The sequence below is a fragment of the Camponotus vicinus genome, unplaced genomic scaffold (assembly GCF_025532165.1).
Source record: "Camponotus vicinus isolate PSW18456_S1 unplaced genomic scaffold, iyCamVici1.0 SCAF_2, whole genome shotgun sequence".
Classification (NCBI taxonomy): domain Eukaryota; kingdom Metazoa; phylum Arthropoda; class Insecta; order Hymenoptera; family Formicidae; genus Camponotus; species Camponotus vicinus.
The window spans coordinates 8,209,609-8,224,238 of NW_028141956.1; the positions used below are offsets into that span (position 1 = coordinate 8,209,609).

Below are 14,630 nucleotides of genomic sequence, written 5' to 3' on the forward strand. Positions count from 1 at the left end.
TAATCGCCAGGAACAGACGCTGGAAAAAGCACTTGTTCCTGCGAGCCGTAATTAATTAGGCCTAAATCATAACTTTGTTCCGCAAATAAATCTTGAAGAAATCTCATAACAGCAAATATATATTTTTTCTTTAATCGATCTTTGTCAATGCCTCTTCACAGGAACTTTGAAGAGGATGAGTAGGGTATAGGGAAAAGCAATAAGCGTTAAATCTTTGCGAAAATTGAAGTTGTCTCGTTAAGTTTATATACTATATACCGATCATATATTGATAGAGACGTTTTATATTAGCAAAAACAATTAATGCATCGTAGTATCTCATAAATTTGACGTCTAATATCGCGGAATCTCGAATAAATAAATCTCTAATTAAAATTTAGTAAAGAGAATATTCGATATCGGTAATTCTTATTTATGTGTCATAATATACAAATTATTCATAACTATTATTTGTATGCATTTAGTGTAACACGTTTAATTTTATTTTGTTATTTTATTAAAAATTGAGCTTAAAATAAATTGAGCTGTTCAAATTTATCGAACATTGATTAAAACTCTTTATATAAAATTTTATTTATTCATAAGGTTATATCGCCTGACGTGATTTTACCTAAGATTTTAAAACTTCGATATTTTGAGTTTGCAATGACAGTTTCTGCGTAAGGAGTAAATGACACATGGCGCGGCCGTGCGTTTGACAATTGATGCTTCAACTAGACGTTGTTCGTATTGTTGACATTTTCAGTAAATCTAAACACGTTTTTACGAAAATAAGAGAATGATGGTGAGAAAAAAAGTACAATATCTAAATGAATATCGCGCTTTTTAACGGCCGGTGCCTGTGGACGCAATCCCTAATACCGGTTTCCTTTATCTCTACGCATGTATCGAAATCCGGTGTGTCGCACACGTTTTCATCACGAGCTCTCACCACACAAATTTTGCTGGCTGCAGACTCTTGTCAACGTACGCTTCTTTCTCATATGTCGGCAAAGAATTTGACGTTTTCGCATCATGTACTTCTATAGTATTAATGTGTAAATGCTATGTTATATTGTAAATCGTGTGTTACGATACAAGATTTCAAGATGTCAAACAGAAATGACAACACTGAGAATTGTTAATGCGTTCTTCAACATGTGACAACATTTTTGAATTTGTAATAACTGCGCTGTAATTATTTTCACTCTCTAAAAATTTCGATGCCTGTCATGATTAAATGATTTTTATATCATTTATCTTCGCGAAGTAATTGATTGCTATGTGCCAATGTGTGATTAATATCTAAGATAAATTTCTTTTAACGTAATGCAATTGAAATTAGTTAGCATTGACGTACTAGCAGATCGGAGAAAAAAATCGTAATTTTCGATTGTGAAAGGAAAGTCGTCGAAAGATTCCTAAATTCTTAGCGAAAGCTGTCTGCAATGTGTTGAAAATTAAGCTTGAAAATAATAGCAAGACGAATCACAATGCCTTAAATACAATAGAAAAGAAGATGCTTTTGTACACTATTCTTTTCATGTTATCTAACATGGTGGAAAACAGAAAAATGCCTATTGTTTCAGTACATCGAATATCTTCATCACGGTATACACTAAAGTCACATGAGAGAAGAGAAAGTGATTTCTTACGTGGCGTGATTCATAGACAGTGGTAATAAATTGTGCGTATTCTTAGATCAGAAATTCAATGTTGACAAATTTAAAAATTAATATATGAGAATTAGAACATGGATTGATCTCACATCACCGGTTTAAATCCAATTACTTATTATGTGGAATTGCAAAATTTTTTTATTTTTGCTTCCTTTCTTCATCCCTCTATTTCTCTCGTTAAAATCACAGTCATTTTGACGCACGAATCACACATAGTTATTAAAATCAAAGTGATTTGACTTGCAGGAGGGTTAGAAGCTGAACTACGATAATGTTCATTTGACAAGCTTAGAAATTGGCGAAAAGACTTTTACAATTGTGTACATGTGATTTATTAAATTGTTTTGTGGTGTCCTTGTAGTTTATATTCTTAATAGCAGTACAATTTATCAATTTATCTTTGTTGCGACTCGACATTTTGATGTTATGGAACGAAAGGATGTGCCATTCACTTCAAGCAATAATCTGAGGAGATACGAGAATTATGTATACGTTGACGTTTAGCGTATTCACTACATCATGAGATTTTGTGATTATCACGAAGAAGAAACATTTCAGCACTCTTGGAAACACGCCATCACGATATCGCACTAGGAGCTCCACTCACTGAATAACAGGCTAGGTAACAAAACGCTAGCGCAAGAAAGACGCATAAAGACAACACCTCCAATCAAGATGACATTCGACGATGACAGCACGTTGAGAAGCCAACGGTCACATACCTGAGTTCATATCCCGATAGCTCGCAATTTCCCTTTTAGCCGGCAGTCGAAACGACTCCTTGGATTCTCACTGTACTCTTGAAACACACGATCTTTTGTTTTCGACTTTGCAGAGAACGTCGTCGATATAAATAGCGTCCAGCACTTTCCACTTTTAATTGAGTTTCCACTATATTGCGCAAATCGAGGAACCACGGACGGAGGAAGCGCGATAGGAACGTAGAAAGGAACGATATTGGAGCACACACAACACACAGTCTTCGAGGGCCGTCCGTGAACCAACGAGCGAGTTCATTATTCGAGCACCGGTAAACCTGCCTGACGTTTCGTAACATCGACTGACATACGTCAAGGCATATTTGACAATCTATGGTTGGGATGCCAGGACTCATCGAACAATCAAGACGATCTCTCTCACTGCCTTTTGCATGGAATAGTCTCTCTCTCTCTCTCTTTCTCTCTCTGTGAGATTTTCACTCTAATAATATATATTATCCCTCTAATAATATATATTTCATCGGTAATTCAGTGGTAGAATGCATGTATATTAATGCATGCGTGGAGAAAAAAATATACTCCTTAGTATCGGCGATTCCTTGGTCCCCAAAACTTGGTTTCTTCCGATACCAACCAATCTATACATCGAAAGGAGATACATTCAACGTATAGTTTCTATGCCATTTACAGCCATTGTGTTCTTGTGTTTATATTTAACTAAAAGTCTTTCTTCTTTTTCTTTCTTCGTCGTTCTTAACTTAATGGATATTTATCTCGGAGATTAGAAACAGTTTTTTATTTGCCTTTATCCTTTCTTCCAGTGACAATGAGATGCTCTTTTTGTCCTTCAGATGTTGTTTGTCTTTTTCTTGCTGTTTCCATCTTTTACTTTCACGACGAAACGAACGAAAACAAAAAAAAAACACCAACACGTTAGATTTTTCCGAAAAAACAGCCCCTCGGTGAGCGCGAAACGTGCATGCGAAGCCGTCGAGGGGGTGGCGAGAGTGATGTCCACTCGTAGCGCGATTATGGGTAGGCGAGGACTCTCGCCGGGACTCCGCGGGCTCTCTCCTCTCTCTACACGCACAGAATAATATTTTAATGAAGGAAAGGCCGGACAGAGCGAAGTGCCCACGTCGGGTCGCGCTGCCGAACTGTGGGTTTCCCCGCCCCTCCGCAGCCGGCTACTTCCGCCCCTCTCCAAGCAAGAGAACGAAGTGTGCTCGACACTATCAGACCATTTCCCACCACCGACCATCTCCACTGATGACGCTGCCACGCTTCTCCCCACTCTGATACGGAACGAGAATTGCGCGGCAGGAGGTCACAAGAAGGGTAAAGTAGTCTGGCCAACCACGACCATCAGGCGTGGCTTGCTAGGCTGTGTTCTGGGTGTTAGTTTGCCGTGGTAGGGATGACAGCTGCGCGCTCGGCTGTGCCACCACCAAGCAACTACCGCCGATACCGCCACCTCTACCGCCACCTTTGCACCACCACCATCACTACTACCACCACCAGATTACTATCACGATCGAGTATATATCGTGCTCGTCTGGAAAACTATGAAGACGGTACCGTCTAAACGCGAATAGAGCGCAGAAGCCGAGGAACGAGGACGTCGCCGGTGGTATCCGATAGTGGGGGTGGGAGAGCGATAGAGGGGGAGAAGAGGCGCGATTTCGCGCGCGCGTCGCTGGCTGTCTGCCTCTCCTGCCGACCCCTGCGCGACTTCCCGGATATCTTTCCGGTAAACTTTCCTCTTCGCGCCCGGAGTAGCCTCGATGCTTTCTCCATCTCACTCGCTCTGCCTCCACTTACGCGTCCGGACGCATCGTCTGCCGTACGGCTCGATCCGCGAGATCCAGGATTTCCGAGCGACGCGCGGGAGACGTCGATGACACGGCTACGTCCGAGACCAAAAGAATTTATCCGGTCTTCCTTTTCCTTCTCGTTCTTCTTTCCCCTTCGCCGATTTCCTTCCGACGAGACATCAGACGCGGGGTTAACAATCGTGAAAAGTGTTTGCGCGCGTTCTCGAATATCGAAACTTGTGCTGATTGCGTGTTTTTTTTTCTAGATAGTGATAAAAAGTTTGGCATAAGCTTCCGATTTATATCATGAAACACAACGTGTGCAAAAACTTCATGAAATGTTTCGCATTGAGCATCAAGAATTCTCGACATTGGATCGGATACTTTTTTCTTCTAACATATCAGACACATAATGTTAAGATATATGCACAATTTTCAAGAAATATCTTTAAAATGAATAAACATTTGCAGCATAGATATCATCATAAACATTATCATACAAAAGATTGTTAATATATCTATATAATCTAAATCATATTATAATTTATATTACAACTTGAAAAGTCCAGCTGCTCCAATTTCATATAAACCACATATATTATTAGCGTTGCATTAACATTATGAGTGTGAGAAAAAATCGAAAAATATTGAAAGGTAATAATAATAATAATAACAGTGATTTAAATGATAATAAATTGCTAATCCAAAGAATAAATCTCTCTCTTAATCTGCGATAAAGAAATTAAGTTGTGCTGAAAGATTATAATCTGCCATTGATAAAAAAATGTAAAGATTTAAGATATTTTTACTTGAACATCATGAATTCGCTTGAGTACAATTTCTTAACAAGGTTTTTTTCTCAGCAATGGCGGCATGCTTATCAAACTGAAAGTCAAAGACAGAAAAAAGTTCAACATATTTTAGACGCTACCATTTTAAAAACTACCATTTTACTACTACTAACTTATTGAAATGGCAATTATTTACATGAAATAAAATAAAAGACAAGAATCAATCGAACACACACACACAGAGAGAGAGAGAGAGAAATGTTTCTTTGATTTAATAAATTTTGCTGAAGTCAAATAGAAATTTAATTATTGGAATAGTTCAACCAAACTAATGTTTAATTTAACAATACAATTAACTTTTTTTGAAAAATTTTACCTTTTTTTTACTTTAACAATTATATTAACCCACACAGCATCAAATCGTCTAAGTTTTTTTCCGTCTAATTTTAAATAATCTGTTTAATATTCGGAATCCCACACTGAGAAAAAAATCTGGTTGCATTAATTAGAATTCTGGTAGATTCAACCAGTATGTCTGTTGGAAAATGGACGAACCAGAATTCTTGTAGGAATTACCAGATGAATTTGATTAATTTCTTCCTGTTAAATTTACCAAATTTTCTGGTTAATAATACTAAACTCACCAGCACCAAGTCGTCTAAAATTTTTTCCATCTAATCTCAAAAGCCTGTTTAATATTCTGAATTCCAACAAGATTATTTGATAAATTCAATCTAGATTATTGAATAAATTATTTTAAATTCAGTTTGTTAGAAATTAAACTGATAAACATGATGCAAGAAGAGGATGCAGCTCAAACACACACAATCAGAGAGCTAGCGTCCTCTTTCTGGCACTACTGCTCGTAAGAGAAAAAAAGATATACTTTGGATTTAATGTTAATACTAGTTCTTTATATACATTTCATGGCAAATATTGAATACAAGTTAAGAGTGGCTCGCCGCCTAGCGGCAAGCAAAGAAATTAATGTAACAAGAAATTTTATAGATCCAACCAGAAAATACTAACCAAATCCTTATAGTAAAATCTATTAAACGTTCTAGTTATAAAAAATCGAGTCTTATCTTGATAACTAGAAATTCTTGTTTGATTTAACCAAAATGCCTTCAATCATATACGTTTTGTTGGTACAATCAAACGATTTTTCTCAGTGCAACAAGGAATCCAGATCATTAAATAAATTACTTTAAATTCAATTTGTCTGAAATTAAACTGATAACAATGATGTCAGAAAAAGGATGCCGCCCACACGCACACAATCAGAGAACCTGAGAATTATAATACTGCTAAGAGTAAAAAACTATACTTTATGTTTAAAACTATACTACTATCTTATGTTAATACTAGTCCTTTATATACATTTCGTGATAAATATTGAATACGAGAAAAGTTAAGATGGTGTCGCCGCGTAGGTGTAGCGGCAAGCGAAGAAACATGTGCCACATACTATTGGCCATGCCAAATAATAAGTTAATTGAAACAAACAACATTCTTATTTGAATCAATATTATTTCCGTATTGAATCAATATTATTCCATAATTTTTCCGTTAAACAATATAAATTAATGCAACAATCAAATTTTTATTCAAACAAATAATGTTATGTATAAAATAATTTTTTCTTTAGCAAAACAAATATAAATCAAACAAATAAATATATTAAATGTAAAGAAACGTTTTTCTTTGTGCACAGACGAATTATGCAGAGTTCCTTTAATAAGGATTAAGACAAATCGAATATAGTTAAATTAATCAACGATTCCATTAAATGTAAATTGAATACTTTGTATGTTTAATAATGCGAAAAAGAATAATTGAGATCTTTTTAATCATTTTTATATTTTTAACGAGTATATATATATATGGGGCATTCTTTGTCAAATCGGACACCCCCCCTGTCCAAAAATGGGGGCAACCGAAAAATTTCTTTTAGGGCTCATTTTATAGCTATATGCATGTACTTCGTTTTAACTTTGGCCTTTTTGAAAAACCAAAATGGCGGACCCAATATGGCGGCCAAAACCTGGGGAAACTGAACTTTAAAAAGCAATATTGCTCATTAGAGCGTACTAAAGCGGTTGCTTTTTTATGAAATCCATGTCGGTTGTGGAAGATGATCTAATTTGCGTCTTATTTAGAAATAACTGATAGTTTCAAAAATATTGTAGTGTTTTATAGAATCTGTAGAATCTGTACACCGAATATCAAATTTCAAAGTGGCAATCCAGTGTCTGGAAAGACAGTGCTTAGAATGTGCAAATTTCTTACGCACCGCCAAATTTCAATATATATCAAATTTACAAACACGGTAGAGAAAAATTGAACATTAAAGAACAATGAATCCGATAATGAAGGAACGGTAACACATGATACAGGAGTTCTAATTTACAAAGATAGTGCAAAGTAGAACATAAAATAAGCAGGTAAATACTATGAAAAATTCCATAAATTGCGAAAAAGACTTGTTATCACTCTAGGAAACTTTCCTTATCTTCGAAAAATAACTAAGGTATCGAGATCATCGCGTTTCCTTTATCTGTATCTTTCACCATAAGAATAATTTATATATTTTTGTGTGAAAAAAATGTAGCACACAATATGGGCAAATATTGCGGATACATTCCTATCTATGTTCTTATATTACTATCTCTTACTCTTTATATTGTAGTCTATATAATATTTAACATTATAGTATCTTGTTTCAAATCTGAATAATGAATACAATATCAGTATATTACATTGTAGTCTATATAATATTTAACATCATAGAATTATACTCAATATGGAAAGTGCTGTTTATAATTTAGTTTTCTTCCTACCTTTTTTATTAAAATTTTTCGTATTACAAAAAAATATCGTTTTCATTATTAAATTTGATAATTCAAGAATTCTAATATAAACGCAATTGAATCAAAATAAACTGTATCGAAATTATAAGTGACTATAACTCTTCTTAGCTGCTCTATTTTATGGATAAATGTGCGTTGACATACTCGGATTCTGGTCTACAGGTTTGCATCCATTTATATCTGGCCAGTTAATAGCATTTGAATGATTTTGTTTCTTATTCTATCTATCTTGATGATCATTTCACTTATTTCCAATCTTTTCAGATTTTTCCTAACATGCAAATGATTTGTTCCTTCTCCTCTTTCTCTGTTTTCTTATAATGCGACTTTGTTTTCTTTTTCTCCAAATTATTCTGCGAATTCTGCGAATTTTTGTCTGGATAATAATAACAATTATCTTTCCATAATATCTCTCACTTTTTAAACATTAAGATAAATTTTGTGTAAAATTAATTGGTTCCAATTAAGCGAAAAAATACGAAAAATCATGAATAAATTAGAATGAATAAATATTAGGGAATATAATTAACGAAAAAGCATTATTTAATAAATAATTTTATATAAATTATTTAAACCAACAAAAAAAATTCAATATTCTTTTTATACTCGTTTACTTTTACTGAATATATTTCAAATGAAAATAACACAGGCCCACAAAAAAAAAAAAGTGTCTGACCTCGGCATGCAAAGCATGTTTTCTTACGTATTTTTTTGCGCTGAATCCAAATCTGAAGTCAAAATGGGGGGTTCTCCGGGCCGATTTTGAGTAAATAGCTGTTTAAAGTAAAAAAATTCTGAAAATTAGTTTTAAACACCTAATCTATCATTTTTAAATAAACAATGTACCAAGACCATTTGAGTCTTATTACCCAGAAGACAAAAGGCCCACAGAGCGAGCATTTTGACCCAATAACTCAAAAAACCATAAACCCCAGCCAGGTCAGAGGCCTCAGTTCAAATCTAAACAGGCTATATAACACAATCATCATCAGATCTTACATAGAATGAGAGCCTCAGTTTAAATTTGAGCTGACTATAATTACATAACTCCTAAGCCCCAGGCACACCGGAAGCCTGAGCTAAGTGTCAAGCACGGATCCAGGGGGAAAGGGGGACAATGAGGGTGATCGCCCCCCCCCCCCCCAAGGCTCCTGGATGTATCATGAAAATGAAACTTTTTGTGTTAGTTGAGACCTTTTTTTTTAGCTTGAAGACCCTTTTCATACCAATAACATATGATACGCCCCCTCCCATGATTGTGTTATATAGCCTGTTTAGATTTGAACTGAGGCCTCTGACCTGGCTGGGGTTTATGGTTTTTTGAGTTATTGGGTCAAAATGCTCGCTCTGTGGGCCTTTTGTCTTCTGGGTAATAAGACTCAAATGGTCTTGGTACATTGTTTATTTAAAAATGATAGATTAGGTGTTTAATTTTCAGAATTTTTTTACTTTAAACAGCTATTTACTCAAAATCGGCCCGGAGAACCCCCCATTTTGACTTCAGATTTGGATTCAGCGCAAAAAAATACGTAAGAAAACATGCTTTGCATGCCGAGGTCAGACACTTTTTTTTTTTTGTGGGCCTGTGTAATTAATCATACTCATTTGCTTTGCTGAAATCTGCTTAATTGAAGTTCGCTTTTATCTGATACTATATGTGTATGATGGATTAAATAATAAATAAAAAAATCACGATTTTTTAATACATATTTTAAATATATAATTTAACTTCTATTAAGGTTTCTGATATCTAGTCCACATTAAATTATGATAACAGAAATGTGAAGTCATATGATTTCTTTTCTTCCGAAATATATCAAAATAAAATACGAGGTTTGATCAAAAAGTTCCCAGAATTTTTTAATTTCGTGCGCTATACGTAACCGTTTGCACTCATCTTTTTTTCTGGTGTTAGTGTGTGTAACACATGTATCAAGTTTCAATTATATTGAATCAGAGATGCCAGACATGCAACATTTTCACCACGTCCCTACACTTTATTTTATTTTTAACGCAAAATTTAATGCAAATTCTTTGTTCCATTATTTTCAAAATCGCCGAGCACACCAAAATGCGTCTTACTTATTTGCCTGTCAAAAACAAACTACGCATTCAATACAGAGATGCCAGATTCCGGCCTTTCGGTAGCATGCGGTAGCATGGAGGGGATAATAGAAAGAGACAAAACATGATTCTCTCTCGCTCTTTTCTCTGTGAGAAAAGAGCGAGAGAGAATCATGTTTTGTCTCTTTCTATTATCCCCTCCATGCTACCGCATGCTACCGAAAGGCCGGAATCTGGCATCTCTGTATTGAATGCGTAGTTTGTTTTTGACAGGCAAATAAGTAAGACGCATTTTGGTGTGCTCGGCGATTTTGAAAATAATGGAACAAAGAATTTGCATTAAATTTTGCGTTAAAAATAAAATAAAGTGTAGGGACGTGGTGAAAATGTTGGAGAAGGCTTTTGGCGAGTCTGTTATGAAAAAAAAACAAGTGTTTGTGAGTGCAAACGTTTCGAAGAGGGCCGTGAAGACGTTGAAGATGACGAGAGTTAGACAGCCTGGCACATTATTAACTACCAATGAAAACGTGGAGCAAATTAAGAAAATCGTTCTTGTTAATCGCCGAATCACTATTAGGGATGTTGCTGAAGAAGTTGGTATCTCATACAGGTCATACAAAGTAATTTTTACTAAGGTTTTGGGCATGAAATGAGTGGCAGCTCACACTTCACTACTTGTTCGTGAATTTTGGCAAAAAACAACACTATAGTGATGCCTCAGCCACCGTATTTGCCGGACATGGCTCCCTGCGACTTTTTCCTGTTCCCAAAGATGAAGAAAACCATGAAAGGACAACGTTTTGCGATCATAGAGGAGATAAAGGCTTGAAGCACGACGAGATGAAACCGGCGCGAGGAAATGAGAAGTGCTCTCCACTTCTCTGGCATCGAAAAGAGAAAGAAACTCATCTTACATCTTTTGTCTTTCTTTTCGTATGCATCACGCTTATACATTGGATGCTCGGTCTATAGTTCCTATGTCTATAGTTATACGTAAAGAAATAATGGAACAAAAAGACATATTAAAACAAAAAAACGACTAAAAAGTTGAAGCAGGTAAAGGAATAGGACAAAGAAAATTTACAGAAGATTTTAGAAGAATGATCTCTGGACGTGCACATTTAGTAAAAAGTATTTTAATGTATAGAGAAAAGATTTAAGATATGTTAGGCTATAGAAAGTGAGAATAAATTTCAAAATGGGCTATTAGACTGAAACTTTCCAAGTTTCATTGTTAGGTTAGGTTAGGCAGAAACAAAAGACAACTATAAGAATAGAGACAGGTAAAAGAGCTGTTAATTTTGCTGAGAGAGAGAGAGAGAGAGAGAGAGAGAGAGAGAGAGAGAGAGAGAGAGAGAGAGAGAGAGAGAGAGAGAGAGCGCGAGAGAGAGAGAGCGCGAGAATTTCTGAGACCAACTGCAACTTATCAATTTTTTAAGAAAAAGTTGTTATTTGAAGATTTTTGTGTTTTTATTCGATTTGTAGAAATAGAATATTACGTTGGAGCAGATTTTTGTCAAGAATTGTATTATTTATTTCTATTAACTTGTCATGCAAATTATTATACAATATTATTTATCATACATTTATCATACATTTATATTAAGATAAAATTTCATTACCAATGTGTAAAGGTATTTTAGATGTTTTTAATTTCAACAAATTTATTTCAAAAATAATTATCACGAATATAACAAATAATTATTTATCACAACAATGTAAACTATTAACATATCATAAGAGCGTTTAATTATATAAATATTCTGTGTCTCATAGAAATTCATCAAGAATTTTTACTACTTATTACTTTTTTCTTCTTTTCTCCATTCTTCAATGGAAGCACGTAAGTGAAACTGAAATACATATATATATATTTTTCTGCCTCCATATTTAAAAAAAATGTGACGAGATAAGTTTCAAAGTTTTATTGGCTTTTATTGTGAGACCATCCCTTCTTCACAAGATTCTATCTTAGACAGGTAGGAACAAATTGGCTATTGTTTCTGCAACAGTCAAATAAAAAACTGATGTGCAAAGATGACACCGAACTATGTTATTGTTATCGAGAAAAGCCATAAGAACCGATCCGAGCTCGGTGAAACGCATACTCCCTCCGTCTTTTGCCAACCGTAGGTTGGCAGCAGTCGGGAGTAAAAAATAAGAATACATTGAAAAGCAATGCAAAGAAAGAAAAAAAGCACGCCAAAAAACATTTTGAAAAAATTTGACATAACGTCTTCCAAAAAAAGATATTTATGTTGTATATAAAAAGATGTTTTACTCAATTCAATTTTTAAATGTTTGATATCTGATTTTTGATTAAAAAAAATGCATCTATTCCAAAATGTTTTGCATTTATTGTAACATCAAATTTCAATCATGCTTTAAAAGTTTCCGAGTTACGGTATTTTTATAGTCAAATGTTCCATGTGTACATTACAAAATTTTATTACTAATTCTACATTGTACATTACTATACAGGATCTCAGAACACAAGTGCAAGAGGGGGCGTTTGGCCCCCCCTCCCGCAACCACCCGGCCGGTAGGGGACGCATTGCGAAGAATTGAATCACAATGGATATATGCTGTAAGTTGTAAAGCGAGGTCCACCTTGCCTACCGGCGGGGTGGTTGCGGGAGGGGGGGCCGAAGGCCCCCCTTGCACCCCCCGCGCGCGCGCGCGTGTGTGTACACATACATTTGTGATATTTTTTAATTGTATTAAATTGTATTAAATTCTATATAAATTTAAATTGTTTACCTTTTTTTTTTATTTACCTTTAATTTGCCTTTTTTTTGCGTTTTTCTTTACGTTTATTCACGTTTATAACTTTCAACGCGACACGAGGTCTGTTATTGTACATGGTGTCCGAAAATTAAGTTCCATTTGTAAAACTTCTTTTGTTAATAACTTTTTAATAAACAACGAGCGACGGCTAAAACCTCCTGCACGTTACTCAGGACAGTGACCTTGACAACATATGTCAAGGTCATTCGGGCTGGGTCCCCTAAACAGCAGTTTTACCATTATTACTGTATAAGTGTACATTACTATAGCTAATTACTAAATAATAGTTATTAGATTAGAAATGTATTTCATATATGCGTATGTATAAACAAAAACTAGAAACGTATGGACATGGAATGCCGTACAGAAAAATGTATATTTTTTTTATAATTTACACAAAAATATTAGAAATTTACGTACATGGAAATTAATGTAACGTATATGCTTTCCTATATGTATAGGAATAGGTTTTTCTTTAAAAATGCAAAAATGTTCCATATAGGAATAATATGCCCTAGTTATTACATTTTCTTAATCATTTCGTCTGGTAGACTATGGGCCAAAAAAATCTACATATATTAAACCAATTATACATAAAAGATTTCTTAATTTGGTTGCAAGCATCTCCTGAATCCTTAATAGAATAGAATTGCGGCGTGTTTTGTTGATCTCATAATTAAAATCTCAGAAGAAGGTAGTTGAGAAGAAAGTAGTAGATTTCTCGCGATCAAATCGATCGGTATGGCGGACACAAAGGCCAAGGAAGTCAAAGTCATTACCCGTCAGATCTCATAATTAAAACATTATAACTTTAATTAATCAAAAATTAATGCAATTACTAATTGTAATATAAATGAACCTTTGTAAATTTCAACAATAATAAAATCCATTCATTATAAGTTATTAATCCACTGTTGTCAATATTTTTACATATTGACACTCTGATATTGTTAATAAAAATATTAGTTTACAATAGAACTTGTGGATCTTGCGGAAGACTATAGTTTTGGCACATTATTAAGGGCAGATTGCATAGAAGATTATACGGAAAAAAACAGTATATTGACAAGTCGAATTCAACTTTATGCAATAGAACTTGCACGAAATAGAGAAGGCTTCAAGATGGCAGTGTAAAAAAATTTAATCAATTAAATTAAGATTCATAGTTAAGTGAATTTTATATCTAATTGTGTGTGTTTATCCTCGAAATAATTAAAGAAATTAATTTTTAATTATGTTTATAATTAGAATGAATCAGATTATATTTTCTCATTCGAATTTTTTATAATACTTGTAAAACTATTTTAATTTTAATTATTCTAATTTTCTATGAATCTTCTTCATTATAACATATTATAAACATTTTTTTTTCGACATTCAAATAACAGATATAATTCCTCCGTAAATAGCATCTATAATTTGTGTTGTAACGTAAATGCATTGCAAAAAATTTGCATAATTCCATTATTAGATTAGAAATGTATTTCATGAATCTTCATGAAATACATTCGAAACTGGGACCAATATGTCGGATGTTGACAATGGCCGTTGCTCGTAGTTACTTCGCTCGTAGTTACTATGCTCGCTTGAAGGTCGAAACCTGACCTCACCCTCGTCGCATCCAAGGACAAGTACGTTGGGAAATTGTTTAGTTCACGTGCGTGAACATGCGTGCGGGGGTGCGCCCCGGCAACCATTGCGTGTGCCTCGAGTGTACCCTTCTAATGGAAAGGCTATTCGACTCCCTCAAGGGCTCGAAGGATTAGTTCGACCATGATTCTCGTCACTGCATGTGGCATGCTATGCACGAGTTGTATTTGCCAGGTAAAGACGAATAGGAAACTGCGAAAGGCTTCTAACAAAGGGGGTAACATTGAGATAAGCGCGATGGAGAAGGAAACGAAAAAAGTTATAGAGGGGGAGACAA

At 34.7% G+C, this 14,630-nt stretch overlaps 1 protein-coding gene across 10 annotated transcripts in view; it reads right to left on the bottom strand.

The window, feature by feature from the left end:
* Positions 1 to 14,630, bottom strand: part of Zfh2 (Zn finger homeodomain 2) — a 320,913-nt gene that overhangs the window by 138,831 nt on the left and 167,452 nt on the right. The window contains exon 1 of one of the 10 annotated variants that reach the window (XM_083089620.1): positions 2,381 to 3,569. The exons of the other annotated variants lie outside the window; for them this stretch is intronic. The gene's annotated coding sequence lies outside the window, so the exon portion shown is untranslated. Of the gene's footprint in view, positions 1 to 2,380; positions 3,570 to 14,630 lie in introns of those variants that run through there. 10 annotated transcript variants of the gene reach the window in all.